The following is a 20,315-nucleotide window of genomic DNA, read 5'->3' on the forward strand; positions in this document are numbered from 1 at the left end:
ATGGTTATTTTCCATTTGCCAATAATCGCTCCAACAGTTGTCTCCTTCACACCAAGCTTCTTGCTGATGGTCTTGTAGCCCATTCCAGCCTTCTGCAGGTCTACAATCTTGTCCCTGACATTCTTTGACATCTCTTTGGTCTTGATTATGATAGTGAGGTTTGAATGGAAGAAAGTTTCTGTGGACAGGAGTCTTTTTTATACACATAAAGAGTTGTCGTTAGGAGCACCTTCTTAAATTGACAGGACTAATCTGTGTACCATATGAGCACATACTGTAGCCAGCCTGTGGGAGCCAGAATTATTGTTAGTTGGTAGGGGATCAAATACTTTATCACTGAACTGCAACTCAATTTATACCATTTGTATCATGTGTTTTTTTCTGGATTTTTGGTTTATATTCTGTCTTTATCATTTAAAATACACCCATAATAAAAATGACAGACCCTTAATTTCTTTGTAAGTGGGCAAACTTACAAAATCTGCATGGGATCAAATAATAATTTTCCTCACTGTAGGAATCTTGTTGTAAGGGGGGACCCTGATAGAGGCACTGATGTATGAGGTATTATGATGTAAGGGGGGATGAAGAGGCGAACCTTGATGTAAGGGGGGATTCTGATAGGGATACTGATATAAGAGGGACCATAACGCGAGAGTCGACTCTGATACTGCTATGCATGGTAGCCAGTCAGCTTCTGACTTCAGTTTGTTGAATTAAGCTTTGGCAATAAAACCTGGAAGCTGATTGGTTACTATGCAAAGCTGCACCAGATATTGCACTCTCCAGGTTTAGTAAATCAACCCTCACATTTGGGTCCAAGAGAACCTTCAATGCAAAAAAAGAGATGTAGATAAATGTGTAATTCTCTGAGAAAAAAATATAAAAAAATTAGCGTAGACATAGTAGTAATGAAAAAATGAAAGAAATAAAAATAAATATAAAAAATGAAATAAAATGAATAAAAAAAAAGATAATTAAATTATATATATATATATATATATATATATATATATATATATATATATATATAATGTATGTATATATGTATGTATATATATATATATATATATATATATATATATATATATATATATATATATATATATATAATTACATTTTTATATCATTTTCTTTTTCTTTTTTATTCATTTTTTATATTTATTTTTATTTTATATATATATATATATATATATATATATATATATATGTGTATATATATATATATATATATATATATATATATATATATATAATTATTATTTTTTAAATCAAATATTTTAAATCAAAAATGCAAATAAAAAAAAAAAAAAGTTTTACCAAGTAGTGACTTACTCGTGAATGGTAAAAAATGGCCCCCAGTAGGCAGGGCCGCTGTTAAGGCAGTACAACCTCATTGTCCTGTTGTACTGGGCCAAGACCCCATCAGCTAAACAGGGGGGTCCATGCAGCTTTATTGTTAATATCTGCCTAAATAGATTTTACTAGACCACACCCCCACTCCTTGTTGCTTAGCCAGAGCTTAAATTACACTTCTCTGGGCCCCATCAAGTCAATAGAGAGGACCAAGACATTTTTTAGGACCGTTGGTGGATAAAGTCAGTGCCGCTGTTGCACTGCACCCTGTGGGGCCCCATCAAGAAGGCTGTATGGGGGCCCCATGATTTCTAAAAGCAGCCCTGCCAGTAGGCCAGAGCTATGTCTGCCTGGTGCGGAGACTGGTGTAGTGTCCCCTTCGATGTCATAGACAAAGAGGGTTATGTATTGCCTCAAAACAGTACCCCTTATGTAGGACAATGTCTGATTAGAAGAGGCTAATAAACAGCCTTCTATGGTCCCCGGCGTTCCATGACGTCCCTTCCGGCTGTGCGAGAACTGGAATCGCTGCCGACACACCATACTTAGATCGCCGCCGACACACATAGCGTTTGCTGAGATCCTCCCATAACATACCCTGTTTCCCCTAAAATAAGACCTAGCGTGATTGTCGGTGTTAGCTGCAATATAAGCCCTACCCCCCAAATAAGCCCTACTCTGTTTCCTCAAAAATAAGCCCTACCCTGAAAAGAAGACCTACAAGGAGTTTAACTAGGGCTTATTTGGGGGGTAGGGCTTTTATTGCAGCTATCACCGACAATCACACTAGGTCTTATTTTAGGGGATACCGGGTACATGAAGGTAAAAGAAGCAGATAAAAGTTGAGCTTTAACTTTAGCTTTATGTCTTTTGTTTTAGATGTGGCAGACCCAGTAAAAGCAGTGGATATATCGTAGACACCATTGGTTTTAACCCAATAAGAAAAAGAAAAACTGGAAGAAAAGAATTACAAAGGATCTTCAATCAAATAATGTGGACTCCATCAGCAGAAAGAGGACGGCACTACACGCGGTGGGGGATGGTCTTGCTATCACCGGGACTATCGGTATGTGTCGGTGTAGTCATATTATGTTCTGATAATATTTCTCATTTTAAGAACACATCCGCCATCGCTCCAACCTTTGCCTGTTGCCGTTCTAGAAATTTGTGTGTTTTTTTTGTTACTCTCTTGGCGTTCTCTACGGTTGGACGCATTTATTACAATGTGTATGGTGGATGGTTCCATTGTATCTCTGATCTCCAGATTAACTCATTAGGGAGAAGCAAGTATCCGATGGCTACAAGGGCTTGTAAATTGTTTTTTTTTTTTTTTTTTTTTTGAGTTGTGATCAATGTTAATGGTGGCTCGTTAGCGAAAACATTCATTTAGGTTGATTTGTTTTATTGTATGCATTGCGTTTTCATTAGGTCAGCGCAATCCCATTTATGAAAGAGAGGCTCTCGGGGGGCTTGCTAATGAATAATCGCTCGTTGGCTCTATTGCCCTGGGTCAGCCTTTTGTGTTCCGATTCATTGATTTGTTGTTATTGTATCAATTGCTTGGCATGGGATGGTGAAGGGGCTGACAAAGCATTGGTGGGGGAATTAAAGGGAACCAATAGTCTCTGCAATCATTTATGTAGACCTACACTGCAGGGAGGTCAGCTTGAAGTGTATTGAAACTAAAACCACATGTTGTTATTATTTCAAAAGCAATTTTCAATTTTTTAAATCTGCGGTTTTCATTAAAGTCGTATTAAACCCTTGTTGGAAAAAAAAAATGTTGCTTTCTATTTGAATGTCTTTAAAGTATATGTAAACCCTCACCTTGTAAAACAACCCATTTAGTATAAAATAGAAATGAAAGACAAAACATTTGTGTATACATATAAAAAAAAAAAAAAAAAAATTTTAATGAAAAAAAAAAACACATTCTAAATGCCCTTTTCCGCATTTTTATAAGTGATCACATGCCCTCTGTTCTCAGCTACAGAAGAGATGGGGGAGGAGAAACAGCAGAAGACTAATCTTCCCTCATACAGGTACATGGTACATATCAAGAATATGAAATGTTGGATTTACATTCTCTTTAACTGCTTGCCAACCAGCCGCCCAACCAGGTTTGTTCTCCTGCGTGAATCGGCGTAGCTGTAAGCTGGCTCACGCAGGCGTAGTTGCGGAGGCGCGTGCGCTCTCACGCCCCGGAGCAGACTCGATGTCCGCCTAAATGAGAAACTTCCAAAGACAATCAAACCTCAGCGCTCACTCCGACAATCTAAGGCATTCTCCTTGAGCAGGGAAACTCCAAATTCACGTCAAAGAAAAACTCCTAGTCACGTCAAACGCCTAGTGCATTCAACACCAATGAAATTTATTAAAAGACGCCAAAGACATACTCACGAACATGAAAAGTAAATACGCATATCATGCACAACTCCAATGTCAGGACTGACAATCACTGCAGTCGGAAAACTGACGCGTTTCGAGAAGCCATGCTCCCTTCCTCAGAGCTACAGGGACACACATGCACCTGGCCATCCACATGATGTAAAAGAAAACATGATTTTCAGGATCACTTAGTGCTCCTGCTCCTCATGCTAGAATCCGGGTTTTGGCTATGGCCATAGGCGTGCGGACAGGGTGTGTCAGGTGTGCCTGGGCACACCCTAATCACCTTGTGTGGCGCAGATTCCCCCTGTTTAAACCCCTGATATTTCAGCAAAGCCCCCTAATGGGGCTCCTAAACAATTTGTAAAAAAAAATTGTAAAAAATAAAATAACAATAAAAACTAATGACCCCAATCTTTGCCCTACTGAGACAGTCCACTGCTGTACTGACACCATCAGTATGTATATATATATATATATATATATATATATATATATATATATATATATATATATACAAATGCATGTGTTTGAGCTTTGAGGTGCCCACCCTAATGCAATAGGCTTTGCACACCTATGGCTATGGCACTCTCCTTGTCTGTCTGTCCACCTGCAGGCTCATTAATGTGATCAGTCTCTGGATGGAAACCAAGCCTGTTATAAACCAGCGCAAACCTCATTTTGGTGTTTTTGATAGAGCGTGATGCCTGTGTTGTTCCTGATCAAGCTCCCTGTCTGTCTGCCCTGCTTTGCTAGTTTGGATTTCCCTGTGTATGGCTTTGGACCGGATTATTGAACTATTCCCTGAACTCGGCCTGCCTTTTACCTGGACTGTCATGGAATCACGCTAGCTATCTGCTAACCCCAAGTATCTAATTGCTTTGCTCAGTTCGCATCTGCCTTGGCATGATGGCCAGGCACTATAGCATTGTGTATAAGTCCTGGGGGCAACCGAGTACCGCTAGGCTTGCTTGCCTTATGGGAAAGGTAGCTGCTATAGGTGAAGCACACAGTAGATATAGTGTCTGACCACCTGCGTGACAATGATTCACCAGACCAAGCCACCTTCTTCCATTGCTTTGTGGTCCAGTTTTGATGCTCCCATGCCCATTGTAGGTGCATTTGGTTGTGGACATGGGCCAGCATGGGGCACCCTGACCGGTCTGTGAGAATGCAGCCCCATACACAACAAACTGTGATGCCCATTTTTTTCTGCTTTCAACACATAAACTTCAGGAACAACATGTTTGCTTGCTGCCCGATATAACCCACCAACTTTCATATGCCATTGTAACGAGATAATCAACACTTTTAACTTAAAGTGGTTGTAAACCCTTACAAACCACTTTGACCTACAGGTAAGCCTAGATTAAGGTTTACCTGTAGGTCCAAGAAATATCTCCTAAACCTACACGGTTTAGGTGATATTTACCTAAAGACAGTCACAGCTGTCTACGGCGCATGCCGCATCAAAATGTGTGATCAAAATTCCCATAAAAATCAAACCAAGATGTTCCCAGGTTAGAAATTGGTGCTTGGAATTTGGGAAGATCTTGGTTTTCTTTTTTTGGGAAATGAAGATTTTTGCAGCCATAGGGATTTATAACAAGTGACTTCTAGGTCGAGGGCGTGCTCCTTTAAGCCGCCTCCACCCGCAGACAGTGCAAACATCGGTTCTCTTTCCGGCAAGCTCTAAACCTGTTTTTATTGATATGAATTCAGTTAATAAATATGAAATGAACATCAAGAATCTGAAATCAGAGCCGGCTGCCCCGCAGGTGTTTTTTCTTGGCCTGTCATACTGTCTCCATGTGATTTCCCTGTGACTGATATCTGAGTGTGTCACAAGTGCTCATGTGCAGTCACTCGGAATCCTGAGGCCTCGGAGCCGCGCAGCCGTTGCCCGGGGTGCTAGCTCTCGTCATTAATTAATTCCTGTCTCTGCTCATTGTGGCTACATCCTGCTCATTGACTGGAGGAAACGGGCTTGGCAGCCATAGATCATCTTATTACTTATTTTTGTTTTAATATTAGAAGTTTGAATTGCTTTTTTGCGTTTTTGTTATAGAGCAGGTTAGATGACAAGGAAATCAGAGCTTCTGTGTTTTATTACTTGTTCGAACCTTCTCAGCCATAAGGAGCTCTTGAAATAATTTTCGGGAACCCCTACAAAACACAATTTACTGGGGGTCAGATGGAAGAATGGTCCCTACATTGGTGGTCAGTGGGAAGAACACTCATTAAATTGGTGGTCAGGTGGAAGAATGACTTGCATTGATGGTCACTGGAAAGAACGCACCTTACTTTCATGGTTAGTGGGTAGAATGCCCCTACAATGGTGGTCAATGGGAAGACAACACCTTACATTGATGGGCAGGGGGTAGAAAACACCTTAATTTGGTGGCCAGTGAGAAGAACACTCATTAAATTGGTGGTCAGGTGGAAGAATGACTTACATTGGTGGTCACTGGAAAGAATACACCTTATATTCGTGGTTAGTGGGAAGAATGCCCCTACAATGCTGGTCAATGGGAAGACAACACCTTACATTGAGGGGCAGGGGGTAGAATGCCCCTTACTTTGGTGGTCAGTGGGAAGAACACTCATTAAATTGGTGGTCAGGGGGAAGAATGACTTACATTGGTGGTCACTGGAAAGAATGCACCTTACATTGGTGCTCAGGGAGTAGAATGCCCTTTACAGTGGTTGTCAGTGTTACCACATAGGTGGTAATCGGGAAGAATGCTTCTTACATTTGTGGGCATTGGGAAGAATGCCCCTTACATTGTGGTCAATGGGAAGAATGTCCCTTACATTGGTGGTCAGTGGCAAGAACGCTCCTTAAATTGGTGCTCAGGGAGTAGAATGCTCCTCACAGTGCATGTCAATGGAAGACAGCACCTTACATTGGTGGTCAGTGTAAAGAATGCTCCTTACATTGGTGGTCATTGGGAAGAATGCTCCTTACATTCGTGGTCATTGGGAAGAATGCCCCTTACATTGGTGGTCATTGGGAAGAATGCCCCTTACATTGGTGGTCATTGGGAAGAATGCTCCTTACATTCGTGGTCATTGGGAAGAATGCTTCTTACATTCGTGGTCAGTGGGAAGAATGCTTCTTACATTGGTGGTCAGTGGGAAGAATGCTTCTTACATTGGTGGTCAGTGTGAACCATATCCCTTACATTGGTGGTTAGAGGAAAGAATACTGCTTATATTGATAGTCAGAGGGAAAAATACCCCTTACATTGATAGTCAGAGGGAAGAATGCTCCTTACATTGATAGTCAGAGGGAAGAATGCTCCTTACATTGATAGTCAGAGGGAAGAATGCTCCTTACATTAGTGGTCAATAGGCAAATGCTCTTTCAGTGGTAATAAAACTGGCTTAACAGCATTATAGTTCATTGGGTGGGTAAAGCAGTTCCCACAGATGTATTTCAGGTTGTATGTAGGTGCTTGCCTGGCGTTCAGCTTTAATTGAAGAATTTCTCCCATGCCGGTTTGCTGACATCTCATGGTCCCGTCGTGTTTACAGAGCGTTTTTTCCACAATACAATTGGAAAAACATGTGTGCAGGTCATCGTATATGAAGGCGACAAGGTTTCCGATTCCTTGAAAGTGCAGAGTGTCATGATAAGTTTTTCTGGCAGGCCTTTCAGCATATCAGGGGGTCGGGATTCTAAAAACTGATACGACTGAACATTCCTGAGAAGGCCAATAGGCCATTGACCCTGGAAATCTTTCATGACCTGAACGGTGTTGGGTCAAATCTGATCCCCTATAAAGATAGAGAAGTGCTACACCTACGCCTAGGCCGGGTCCGGCCAGTGTGTTAATATTAGATGTTCTGTTCAGGCTTTTGTTTTTTTGATGGCACATTGCAATAACCTTTTGTACTGGGCCTTCACCCAGAAACAGTTCTGACTATAATAATAGTATATGGTCGGGGGACTTCTTCATGTTCTATTGTTTACATTTTAAGAAGAACTCCGGTCTGACAAGCAGACTGTTCTTCTCAAGTTGGGAGCTCTAGTAGTTAGTAAACGTAAGCTTAGCTCCAACCAAAAGGTGTTTGTATTTTTTTAACTTTTAATAGTTGGGAAGAATTGGAGCCTCTGCTACTGTATGTGTGTCCTTACTGGGGAAATTACCCCTCACTTCCATCCTGGTGACGTCAATTTAACACCCACAGCATGAAACAGGCCCAAGGAATTATTTAAGAGCAAGGCAAATGGAACGACCCTTACATTGGTGGTCAGTAGGAAGAACGCTCCTTACATTGGTGGTCAGTAGGAAGAATTCTCCTTACTTTGGTAGCCAATAGGAATAATGCCATACATTGGTGGTCAGTAGGAAGAATGTTCTTTACATTGATCGTCACTAGGAAGAATGCTCCTTACATTGGTGGCCAATAGGAAGAATGCTCCGTACACTGGTGGTCAGTAGGAAGAATGCTCCTTACATTGGTGGTCAGTTAGAAGAATGCTCTTTACATTGGTGGTCAGTAGGAAGAATTCTCTTTACTTTGGTGGCCAATGGGAAGAATTCTCTGTACACTGGTGGTCAGTAGGAAGAATGCTCCTTACATTGGTGGCCAGTTGGAAGAATTCTCCTTACATTGGTGGTCATTTGGAAGAATGCTCCTTACATTGTTGGTCAGTATGAAGAATTCTCCTTACATTGGTGGTCATTTGGAAGAATGCTCCTTACATTGTTGGTCAGTATGAAGAATTCTCCTTACATTGGTGGTCAGTAGAAAGAATTCTCCTTAATTTGGTGGCCAATAGGAAGAATGCTCCGTATATTGGGGGTCAGTGGAAAGAAAGCCCCTTACGTTGGTTGCCAATAAGAAGAATGCTCCTTACATTGTTGGCCAATAGGAAGAATGCCCTGTACATTGGTAGTCAATAGGAAGAAGGCTTCTTACATTGGTGTTCAGTAGGAAGATTTCTCCGTACTTTGGTGGCCAATAGGAAGAATGCTCCTTACATTGTTGGTCAGTAGGAATAATTCTCCTTAATTTGGTGGCCAATAGGAAGAATGTTCCTTACATTGTTGGTCAGTAGGAATAATTCTCCTTAATTTGGTGGCCAATAGGAAGAATGCTCCATATATTGTGGGTCAGTGGAAAGAAAGCCCCTTACATTGGTGGCCAATAGGAAGAATGCTCCTTACATTGGTGATCAATAGGAAGAAGGCTTCTTAGATTGGTGGTTAGTAGGAAGAATTCTCCTTACATTGTTGATCAGTAGGAAGATCTCTCCGTACTTTGGTGATCAGTAGGAAGAATGCTCCTTACATTGGTGGCCAATAGGAAGAATGCTCCTTACATTTGTAGTCAGTAGGAAGAACGCTCCCTACATTGTCGGTCAGTAGGAATAATTCTCCTTAATTTTGTGGCCAATAGGAAGAATGTTCAGTATATTGAGGGTCAGTGGAAAGAAAGCCCCTTACGTTGGTGGCCAATAAGAATGCTCCTTACATTGGTGGCCAATAGGAAGAATGCTCCTTACATTGGTGGCCAATAGGACGAATGCTCCTTACATTGGTGGCCAATAGGAATAATGCTCCTTACATTGGTGGCCAATAGGAAGAATGCTCCTTACATTGGTGGCCAATAGGAAGAATGCTCCTTACATTGGTGGCCAATAGGACGAATGCACCTTACATTGGTGGGCAATAGGAAGAATGCTCTTTACAATGTTGGTGAAATTTTATGAAAAATGCCCCTTTACAGATAGCTTTGCTAAGAGGCATTAATTGCTAATTTCTTGAGGACCCTCTAGCAACCTCTGGAAGAACCCTGGTTGTGGAAAGCTGAATTCGAGTTATTAGAAGGTCCAGAACGTGTGCTTTAAGAACGAATGCCAACGCACTGCAATATACACACATATGTGTACATACACAGCAAGTTACCATAACATGCATTAAAATGCGGGTATTAATGTGAGCTGTTGCATGCACCGTGGTGTGACAGATCCCTGACATCCACATGTTGGTGAATGGTTTTGGAACTGGTGAACGTACCAGTGGACAACGTTGGTGAATGTTGGCTATAGATCAGCTGAATGGTCCGCTCAATGAATGTAGAGTGAATCTACGGTACCCTTTAAAAATCTGTCACTCAGTATTCTTTTAGACGCTTAGTACAATCAGTGGAAGTCTGGCGTGTGCAGTCAGTTAGCAGAGGAGAGAGAGAAATCCATTTTTCAGCGGTAAGCAGCAGTGTGTATTACTCATGGAACTGCTGACCCGCTAAATTAGACATGATGCACTGTGCTTATTGCTGCAACCTTGCCTGTTAGCGGCGCGTCTCTCTATAATCATGCTGGGAGTGAATTGAGATAAATGTCTGGATAGATCAGGTTCGGAATCGCGCTGTGCTCCACTGCTTTGTATTGTTATCACCGATATTACTGAGGATTCAAATGTTTCTTCTCACCAGTAATGGACAGAACAGGCATGAAGTGATGGCGGATGTTAAGGGAAAGATGATTGTCTTACTGTGTATGTGAGCACAAAGATCAAATAATGGGACCAAAATTGGACGTTCTGTGAAGCTAATTAAAAATTTTTTTTGATTTGTGATTAATTTGATAATAAAAAAGTGAAGATGGTACTTTGCCCCGCATGGTCACAGCACAAGTTCCCTTTAACCCCTGTCAGAACTGCGTTTTGCTTTTTTTTTTTTCCCACACGTTTAAAAAAAAAGCGTTTTAGGCCTGAAGATTCGTTTAACCACTTGCATACCGGGCCAATTCTGGCACTCCTCTCCTACATGTAAAAATCATATTTTTTTTGCTAAAAAATTACTAAGAACCCCCAAACACTATATATATGGGGTTTTTTTTAGCCGAGACTCTAGGAAATAAAATGGCGGTCGTTGCAACTTTTTATGTCACGCAGTATTTGCGCAACAATTTTTCAAACGCTTTTTTTGAGGGGAAAAAAAAACTGTTTCATGAATTAAACAATAAAAAAATGGTAAAGTTAGCCCAATTTTTTTGTATAATGTGAAAGATGATGTTACGTCAAGTAAATAGATACCTAACATGTCACGCTTTGAAATTGCACATATTTGTGGAATGGCGCCAAACTTTGGTACTTAAAAATCTCCATAGGCGACACCTAAAAAATGATTTACAGGTTACCAGTTTAGAGTTACAGAGGAGGTCTAGTGCTAGAATTATTGCTCTCGCTCTAACGCACGTGGCGATACCTCACATGTGTGATTTGAACTCAGTTTACATTTGTTTACATATGCAGGCGCGACTTACTTATGCATCCCCTTCTGTGTGCGAGCACGTGGGCACATGGGCGCTTAAATTATAGTTTTTTCTTATTGATTGTTTTCCTTTTTTTATTTTTACGCTTTTTTATTCCTATTAAAAAGAATGTAAACATCCCTTCTAATAAAAATGGTGCGTGACAGGTCCTCTTTGTTGAGAGATGTGGGGTCTATAAGACCCCACATCTCTCCTCTACGCTGGAAAGATTGAGATAAAAGAAAAGAACGATCTCTTTCTTTCCAGCCGAATTCTAAGCTTTGTTTACTTCCGCCAGCCGGACTTGATGTCATAATGTCACGCCCGGGCCTCCAAAGGTCATAGAGATGACTGGGGACCATCTAGTCACCGGAAATCTCTATGATCAACATCTGGCAGCTGCGAATTCTTTCTCCAGGTCACCATTTGCACAGGCGATTTGAAGCAACGGAGGCCGGCAGGAGGGGGGATGTAGGAGCGATCAGGTGGCTGAACTGCCGCTATGATTGTTGTTATGGTGCACATAATTGGCGGCTGTAAAAGATGATATCTGAATGAGGCCTGCAGCTGCAGGCATCATTCATATATCCTCAGTCAAAGTCATTGACGTCATATGACATCATATGATGTCATATGACCTCCTTGGGCTGGAAGTGGTTAAAATTCCAAACAGTATCCTTTTCTGAAAGCAGAGACCTTGTAGAATAAAATGGTGGTTAAAATAAAATTTTAAACTGGGAGTAAACTCCCATGTATGATTTTTACCTTTAGGTAAGCCTATAATAAGGCTTACCTATAGGCACTGTAAATATAAGCATGCACTGTTTAGGAGATATTTACTTTAGATGCAGCTGGTGATGTCACCGACACATGCGCTCTGAAGGAACTACATACCCGTGCTGTTCCTTCAGAGTGAGCAAGAAATAACTCTCTTGTGTCAGTGGGAGGAATAATGCTTCATCATTGGTATCAGTGGGATGAATAGTGCCCCATCATTCCCATCAGTGGAAGGAATAGTGCCCCATCATTGGTATCAGTGGAAGGAATAGTGCCCCATCATTGGTATCAGTGGGAGGAATAGTACCCCATCTTTGGTGTCAGTGGAAGGAATAGTGCCCCATTTTTGGTGTCAGTGGGAGGAATAGTGCCCCGTCATTGGTATCAATGGGAGGATTAGTGCCCGATAATTGGTATCAATGGGAGGAATAGTGCCCCATTGTTGGTGTCAGTGGAAGGAATAATGTCCCAATATTTGTATTAATGGGAGGAATAGTGCCCCAACATTGGTGTCAGTGGGAGGAATAGTGCCCCATTGTTGGTGTCAGAATAATAATGCCCTGTTGATTGAGTCAGTGGATGAAATGGTGCCCCAAGGGCCATATAAAGACAAGAAAAGGGCCACATGTGGCCCCCAGGCCGCAGTTTGGAGACCACTAGGCTAGAGGATGCTGGACATGAAGTGGGGTCTATCCGACTTTCTGCAGCTTCTAATGCACATGCTGGGAAGCTCACAGTGTGCAGTGAAATCAGAGTGAGCCATTTCAGATTAGGAGTGGAGCCGCTACAACTGTGCAAGACTGAAGGGCAGGCCGGAGTTCAGCTTTAAGAAAAAACTCGCCACCGCCCTCAGAGTTCAGCTTTAAGGAATGCCCAGACTGCATCAGCTGAAAAAAAAATCTGCAGTCGCCCAACCTTGTAGAAGGAGTGAGGAGTTTATAATGGAAGATAATAAATCCTGCCTTTGCACCTCGAATGAAAGATGAAGGTCTTTAGTCATCACAGCAAAACAGGTTACATCCTCTGGTTGAGTTTAATGATCCTTAGCAGGGCTGAGAGTGAGTTTCCTTTATTCTGCTGCAGTGACTAATGTAAACAGACAGGGGATATTGGAGTGGGGCATTTCACTTTCCTGAGGGTGCCCATGCATGGAGCGAGGGCTGAGAAGGTGATGGGATATTATATGGTGGTGGCGAGCAGGAAGAAGCTACCCCTGATTGCCCTTTACACCTCATTGGAGAGACGGAGACCCGGCTCTTCAGGTCACTGAGAAGATGAGGCTAGAGAAAACATGGGGGTCATCTGTCAAGGTCCCAGCACCAAGCTGTAAATACACACAACAGGTGGGCCCCGAAAGGGCCTTTTGTTTTCCATTTAAGGTCCTTTTTTCTTGTCATCAATTGGCATTTTCTGTTGCAGAATTGTGTTTCGTTACATGGTGGTGAAGAAAAGCTCATAGGGGCGAGACGAGCCACACGAAACCAGCCCAGATTCCTCGCTCTGACCGTAGATAATTCTCCACCTGGTGAAAAATGACATTTCTGTAATTACTGGGTGGCTTTTCGGCATAGCAAAGTGTAACGAGGGTAATGAGCTGGAAAAAGCGCTGAGAAGATTTGCAGTTTAAGAAATTTGAGGCCAGCACTCAGAGATGATTTAAAGGATAACTTGACATTTAGTGAAGTTATCCTTAAAATACAACACCAGACTAGACTGCACACTAAAATACTTACCTTCATCTCTGCTTCCGAGTTATTCACTATGCTGACCTGCCCTGGTACTGCATGGGCTTCACAAAAAATAAAAACATCCTGGCCGGGTCCTGTACCTAGTACACACATGTGGCCCCATTAATTCCTCTGGATAGTCGAAAGTCCACCAGGCTGATCCACCAGGAGTATAGACCTTGTATAAAAATTTATAGGGTTTTGGCTCTTTTTTTATTTTATTTTTTTAGGGAAGACTTACCAAGGTTTGTCAGAAGCTAAAAAAAAACTCCCTGCTGGGTCCTGTGCCTAGTACACACATGTGGCACCACTAATTTCTGTGGATAGTCCATTGGAGTCTTCCAAGATGGTCCAACAGGAGTACAAGATGATTCACCAGGAGTACGAAGCATCCATAGAAACGTGGGTTGTGGCTCGTTTAAAAAAAACAAAAAAAACATTTTTTTAGGTAAGCCAACCAAGGTGTGTCCTGTGCCTAGTAAACACATGTGGCCAAACTAATTCCTCTGGATAGTCCACCTGAGTCCTCCAGGATGATTCATGATCATGGATTATGAACCACACATAGGAATTTATAGGGTTGTGGCTTGTTTTTTGTTTTTATACCAAGGTGTGTCAGATGTTTTAAAAAAAAAAAGATCCCGGCTGGGTCCTGTGCCTAGTACACACTTATAGCCCCATTAATTCTCTGGATAGTCCATTGGAGTCCTTCAGGATGACCCACTAGGTCTAGGAATATGGACTATGCATAGAAATGTATATGGTTGTGGCTTATTTTGTTTAGGTAAGCTTACCAAGGTGTGTCAGATGTTTAAAAAAAAATCTTGGCTGGGTCCTGTGCCTAGTACACACATGTGAATGAATGGATGAATGAATGAAATACTTGTATAGCGCACAATGCGAACTGAATCGCCTCTAGGCGCTGTGACGAGCTTTGATCATCAGCTAGAAGAGGAAGGTCTTGAGTTTTTTCCTAAAAGCCAGGTGATTTTCTTCCAGGCGGATGTCGATTGGTAGAGCATTCCATAGCCGAGGCCCTTGGACAGCGAATCTCCGATCCCCCTTTGGATTTATACCGGGCTTTGGGCACGAGGAGGAGGTTTTTGTTGGCTGATCAAAGACTGCGGTTTGGTGTGTAATGATTTATTTTCTCCATTAGGTATTGCGGAGCTTCTCTATGCACGCATTTGTGGGTGAGGCAAAGGGGCTTGAATGTGATCCAACATGTGGCCCCACTAATTCCTCTGGACAGTCCATCGGAATCCTCCAAGAGTTTGGACCAAGCATAGACATTTATAGGGTTATTGCTCGTTTTTTTTAATAGATAAGCTTACCAAGATATGTCAAATGCTAAAAAAAAAAACACCCAGGTGCTGTGCCACCATGTTCCTCTGTGACGTCATAAGGAGGATGCACCAGCTCTTCCAGGTTCTGGTACAGCCTTCTGATAATGCACTGCTAGGCCTGCCCCCTCCTCTGTTAGTGAATGGGGTGATGTGCAGGGCTCCCGGTGCATCTTGGGATATGAATGTCACGTATCCCAGGAGGCAACGGGGGGCTAGGCGAATCAGAGGATGGGGAGCAGGACAAGAATTACTCTTTAAAAAAAAAACACAATAGGATACAGAGGAGCCAAGTCCATTTAAAGGGTGAAGATCTACATTTTATTTTTGCCATCTATGTCCCAAAGCGAAAAGCAGGAGGTGTGAGAGTCTTGATGATGACGGTAAACAGGACAAACAGAGAGAGGGAATCTCTCTATTGGGGGCACAGACAGCAATAAAAAAACCTAACGTGTTCTAATGCCTCTCCACTCTATTGAAAACTAAAAATAAAATGCCTTTAGTTATACTTTAAAATGACAAATTACAAATCTGGCCCTAGGTTTACTTTAGGGGAAACCCAACCTTGGAGATGCACTATATTACCAAAAGCATTGGGATGCCATGAAGTTCCTCCACCCCAAACTCACTCATCCATGTCTTTGTGGACCTTGCTTTGTGCACTGGTGCGTAATCATGTTGGAACAGGAAGGGGCCATCCCCAAACTGTACCCACAAAGTTGGGAGCATGAAATTGTCCAAAATTTCTTGGTATGCTGATGCCTTAAGAGTTTTCTTCACTGGAACTAAGGGGCCAAGCCCAACCCCTGAAAAAACAGTGCACAAAGCAAGGTCCATAAAGACATGGATGAGTGAGTTGGGTCAGAGGAACTTAACTGGCCTGCAGAGTCCTGACCTCAGGATAAATTGGAGCGGAGACTGCAAGCCAGGCCTTCTCTTCCAATATCAGTGCCTGACCTCACAAATGGAAGAATGGTCAAACATTCCCATAGACACACTCCTAAACCTTGTGGACAGCCTTCCCAGAAGAGTTGAAGCTGTTATAGCTGTAAAGGGTGGGGCAACTCAATATTGAACCCTATGGACTGGGATGTCATTAAAGTTCATGCGTGTGTAAAATAGGCCCGAGGGCCAAAACTGGCCCACGGAGCCCTCTGATGTGGCCCTCAACCTCCTGCTCTGGGATGGCGGGTCGGTAAGTGCAGATCGCTGGTTGTTAACCCTCTATCCCAGAGCATTAGTGTTGTGAATGAAGCCAGCGGTAGAGGAAGCAAGTATATAAGCCATTGTTTTCTTTATAGTACCGGCTCCTGTCACAAGCGGATTGATACCAAATGTACTCTGCCTAGGACAGCAACAGCTGGCAATAGCCGAGTGGATGACTGTTATGAAGCCCAGGCTTACATTGATGCGATTTGACATGTCAAATCGGCGGCTATTGCGGCAATAGCAACGTCCGAATCGGTGTGGCGCCATTTTTGCGGAGCCGTACCGACTCCCAAAAGTAGTTTCTGTACTACTCTTGGTGATTTTGGGTGTGATTTCAGTAGACTTCTGTGCAGGAACCCACACAGATGTCTCTGAAATCACTCCCAAAGTCGGGCTGACATGCGGGTATTAAATTGTGCGAGTTCAGCCCCCCTTAAATCAGGGTCGCCAGAGACCCTCCCGCTTGCATCAGGTTCCCCAGAGAGCCCCTCACTTACGTCAGGGTCCCCAGAGAACCTCCCCTCCCCTTGGGGACCCCTGCAGATCCTTGGGCTATGGGCCCCAGATTTGGGGCTATAGCCCCAAAAGCCACCCCCTAGCAACGCCACTGGCTCACAGTACAAATGTGACTGGCACTGGTTAAATGTGTTCACATGTTATGTGTTGGAATTTAATAAAGCTGTGGCCTTGCCCTTTCCAACCTAATGGTAGTAAGGGTTTTATTTAATGGGGTGAAAGGGCAAGGGTAGTGGGGGTTTTTTGATCCCATTATGTTACATTTCATTTGTACCTAGGCCCATTGCTCCTCAGCAGATCCCCAGATCTTTATTCAAAATTCTAGATAATGCATTCACGAGGCACTTCCCAGGTTCATTGTACCTTAAAGGATAGAGCAACTACTTATTGCATTTCAAGCTTAGGGACAGCTCATAAATCCCAATGGCTGGGGGGATGCACCCCATAACAGTATACATTCCTAAAAGAGGACCTATACTTCCAAGAAAAGGAAGCCACCCCCTCGTCAACCAGGAGGCTGTCTTCAGACCCTGAGGAAGTTAAAACACCTATAGGTTTATAGGGGATAGGCAAGGTGACCTGAGAAAAGAGAAGAAAGGAAGAGTTAAAGGGGAGAGTTAAGGGGAAAAGTAGGGTATGACCCCGTGCCGAGTCCCAGCAAACGAATTCTGCCTTAGTCGGGTATGGATGGAGGATCTCCAGTCAGGTATTTGACCCATGGGTCCCAAACTTTCTCAAACATCTGCATTTTATCATTCAAGATCAATGACATGTGATCATTGAGTATAATCCAGGAAAGTTTGTGCTTGAGCTGTTCGAATGGCAAGACGACCGATTTTCCAAGATTTTGCAATAGTGATTTTCGCTGATATGAATATAATGGCTTTGAGACGTCTCTGAGGCCTTGAAGCTGTCTCCACCTTGCAGACCAGCAGAGCATGTCTTGGGGATTTGACAAGGTTTGCTTGAGTGAGAGAGTAGATAAATTTGTACACCCTGATCCAGTAACGCCTTACCTTAGGCCATTGCCACCAAATGTGGTACATTGTCCCCTCATGGGTATATAATTTGCCAGCCTAGCTGTTACCATGTACCATCTCAGAAGCACTTTATAATTCGCTTTGACAGTAGAGGTATTAATGAGAGACCTTGAGGCCTCCTGGGCTATAGAGTGCCATGCCTCCATGTCTTTCTAAGGTCAGTTGCACAGCTGCTTCGTGGAAAAGCGAGCCCCTCTCCCTCTCCGATACACGTTGCCTGGAATTTCTCTTTAAATTTAAGCTGCTAGTGTGAGCACACCTCTAGGAATATCAAGTCATGTCTTTCTATGAAAACGTTCCCTTCCTTTTTTAACCTGGCCTCTTCTATCCAGAGGCACTACAAGCCTGGAATAGCGCCATGGAATTTTTGTCACATCTCAGTGCCGGCATGCCTGGTGCATTGCTGAAATTCAATCAGATGATGACCTCAAAGGCTCTGCGTTCCTAAATGCATTTTTTTAAATAAGCCAAAAGTTCATTTTATAACATTTGGAGAAGTGAATGTTGAGGTTTTAGGTGTTTATAAGAACTGATGGACGCTCCAAAACTTTTTAGATTGGGAAGGGGAACTATTTTTAGTGGCAAATTCCACATTCTGCTCAGTTTCCATCATATTTGCATTTTATATCGTATAGAAAAAAACGAATCCGCATTTAGAAAAAAAAAAAATCTACATTTTAGGACTCATCAAGGGACATGTTTACATGGCTGGCAGATGGCTCCTCGCTGCACATGCGCAAGATCTGCTGGTTGGGGTTGATATGATATTTCTGGTTAGCTTCCTCAGATTTGTAATGTGAGCAGAAGGTTGTGGACATTGCGGGGGCCAAGCGCCTGCAAACAGTAGTGTGTGTTTTGTGTTTTCCTTAACCACTTGCCCTCTGGAATGGAAAATGTACCCCCCTTCATGACCAGGCCATTGTTTGCGATACGGCCATGCGTTACTTTATTAATGATTAATTGCGCGATGCTGTACCCAAATAAAATTGATGTTCTTTTTTCCCCACAAATAGAGCTTCCTTTTGGTGGTATTTGATCATCTCTGCAAAAGGGCCGCTTAAACAGCGCTAAAGGGACGCGCTTTTAGTGTGAAAGCAGCCTTATGCTGGCCATATACTATACGAAAAAACAACCGAAATTCGGTTATTTGGCCAGTTCATTCATTTTTCGGCCAGTTAATGGGCACAAAATCGATAATCGTTGGGAGGTTTTTGAGCTGCAAAAAATGAAGGACAAATTTGGAAACTTTCTGCCGAACGTCCGTTTTTCGAAAATGGGTTCGGCCGATTTTTCGCATAGTGTATTGCCAGAATTAGACTTGCTGGTTTTCTTGACGTTTTTTATTTCTTCAGATCTCTTTGTAATGGATCTTGCTGAAAGAAATATCAGTTGTGACAAGTCATTTTTAAGGCTACTTTCACACTAGCGGCGCTGTGCGGACGGGAGCAGGGAGCTTTTAACCCCAAAGAAGATGTTAACAAGGGGTTAAAAGCACCCAAAAAGTGCCGCTGCTAAAGTGCTTTGCAGGCGCTTTGGCAGAGCTGCCCATTGATTTCAATGGCATGGGCGGTTTAAGAGTGGTGTATACAGCGCTCCCACGCCGCCCCAAAGACGTTACTTGCGGGACTATTTTTTTTTCCATCCTGCAAGCACACCGCCCCAGTGTGAAAGCACTCAGGCTTTCACACTGGGGAGGCATGAGAGGCGCTTTACAGGCGCTATTTTTTGCGCTAAAACGCCTGAAAAGCACCTTCAGTGTGAAAGGAGTCTAAGGAAAAGCACTGATTTGTAAGGTTGCTTTCACACTGATCCGTTTTACTTCCGCTTTTGCGTTTAAAAAAAAAAGCAAAAGAAAAACACGTGACCGCGTCATCCTATGGAACTCTTCACGCTGATCCCTTGTGGGTCCGCTGCTTTTAATAAAATCTTGCTTGCTGTATTTTTGGTGCACCTTCCTATTGAAATGCATAGAAAACATGATAAAAAAGGATAAAAAAAACACCAGCGGCTGTCCTGTGAAAAGCGCACAGCAAATGCATCAAATTCGCACGAAGAAATAGAAGCAAAAACGCATATGCGTTTTTCGCAAGTTTTTGCTACAGGTCAGTGTGAAAGTGCCCTAAATAGGCTTTAGTAGCAGTAATCTCTAATAATAGTCTCATGTAATATACCTCCCGTCTATGAAAAACATCTCATGAAGAATGTCCCAAGTCTCCATTCACTTCCATTGCATGCTTGCTGTCTGTTACCATCTCCTGTAGCATGCCGGTAGTCTTTAACCATCTCATGTTGCCAGTCTGCAGTCTGTAACAGTTTTCTATAGCATTACATTCACTGAATATTATGTGGAGTTCTTTGGTGATGTCAGGAGCCTGCACTTGAACCCCACTAGGTCATGTAAGTTGACCACCACTGTTCTAAATGTACCGACCCTGTCAAATCTGGAGTGCCTCTAGGTAAATTTAGGGATGCAGCCCCGAACTGTGTTCATTGGGTTCCCCTAAGTTAGGAACAGTTTTTGCTTCTTCCTGTTGTTGGAGAGTGTTCCATGGACAGAACAAGAAGAAACAATGTTATGGGTTATAGATATTTAACCCCAACCAGTCACCAGAAGGTTCATAGCAAGTTATGTAGACTAAGGAAAGAGATACGAATTTAGAGAACTTCTAGAAAGAAGCTTAGCTTCTCAGGC

At 42.7% G+C, this 20,315-nt stretch overlaps 1 protein-coding gene across 2 annotated transcripts in view; it reads left to right on the forward strand.

Moving 5' to 3' along the window:
* Positions 1–20,315, forward strand: part of LOC143997631 (uncharacterized) — a 379,606-nt gene that overhangs the window by 86,077 nt on the left and 273,214 nt on the right. For both annotated transcript variants that reach the window (XR_013277713.1, XM_077493334.1), the window contains exon 2: positions 2,236–2,422. The gene's annotated coding sequence lies outside the window, so the exon portion shown is untranslated. The remainder of the gene's footprint in view (positions 1–2,235; positions 2,423–20,315) is intronic.

The sequence above is a fragment of the Lithobates pipiens genome, unplaced genomic scaffold, assembly GCF_037356315.1.
Source record: "Lithobates pipiens isolate NorthernLeopardFrog02 unplaced genomic scaffold, aLitPip1_a1.2 Scaffold_19, whole genome shotgun sequence".
Classification (NCBI taxonomy): Eukaryota; Metazoa; Chordata; class Amphibia; order Anura; family Ranidae; genus Lithobates; species Lithobates pipiens.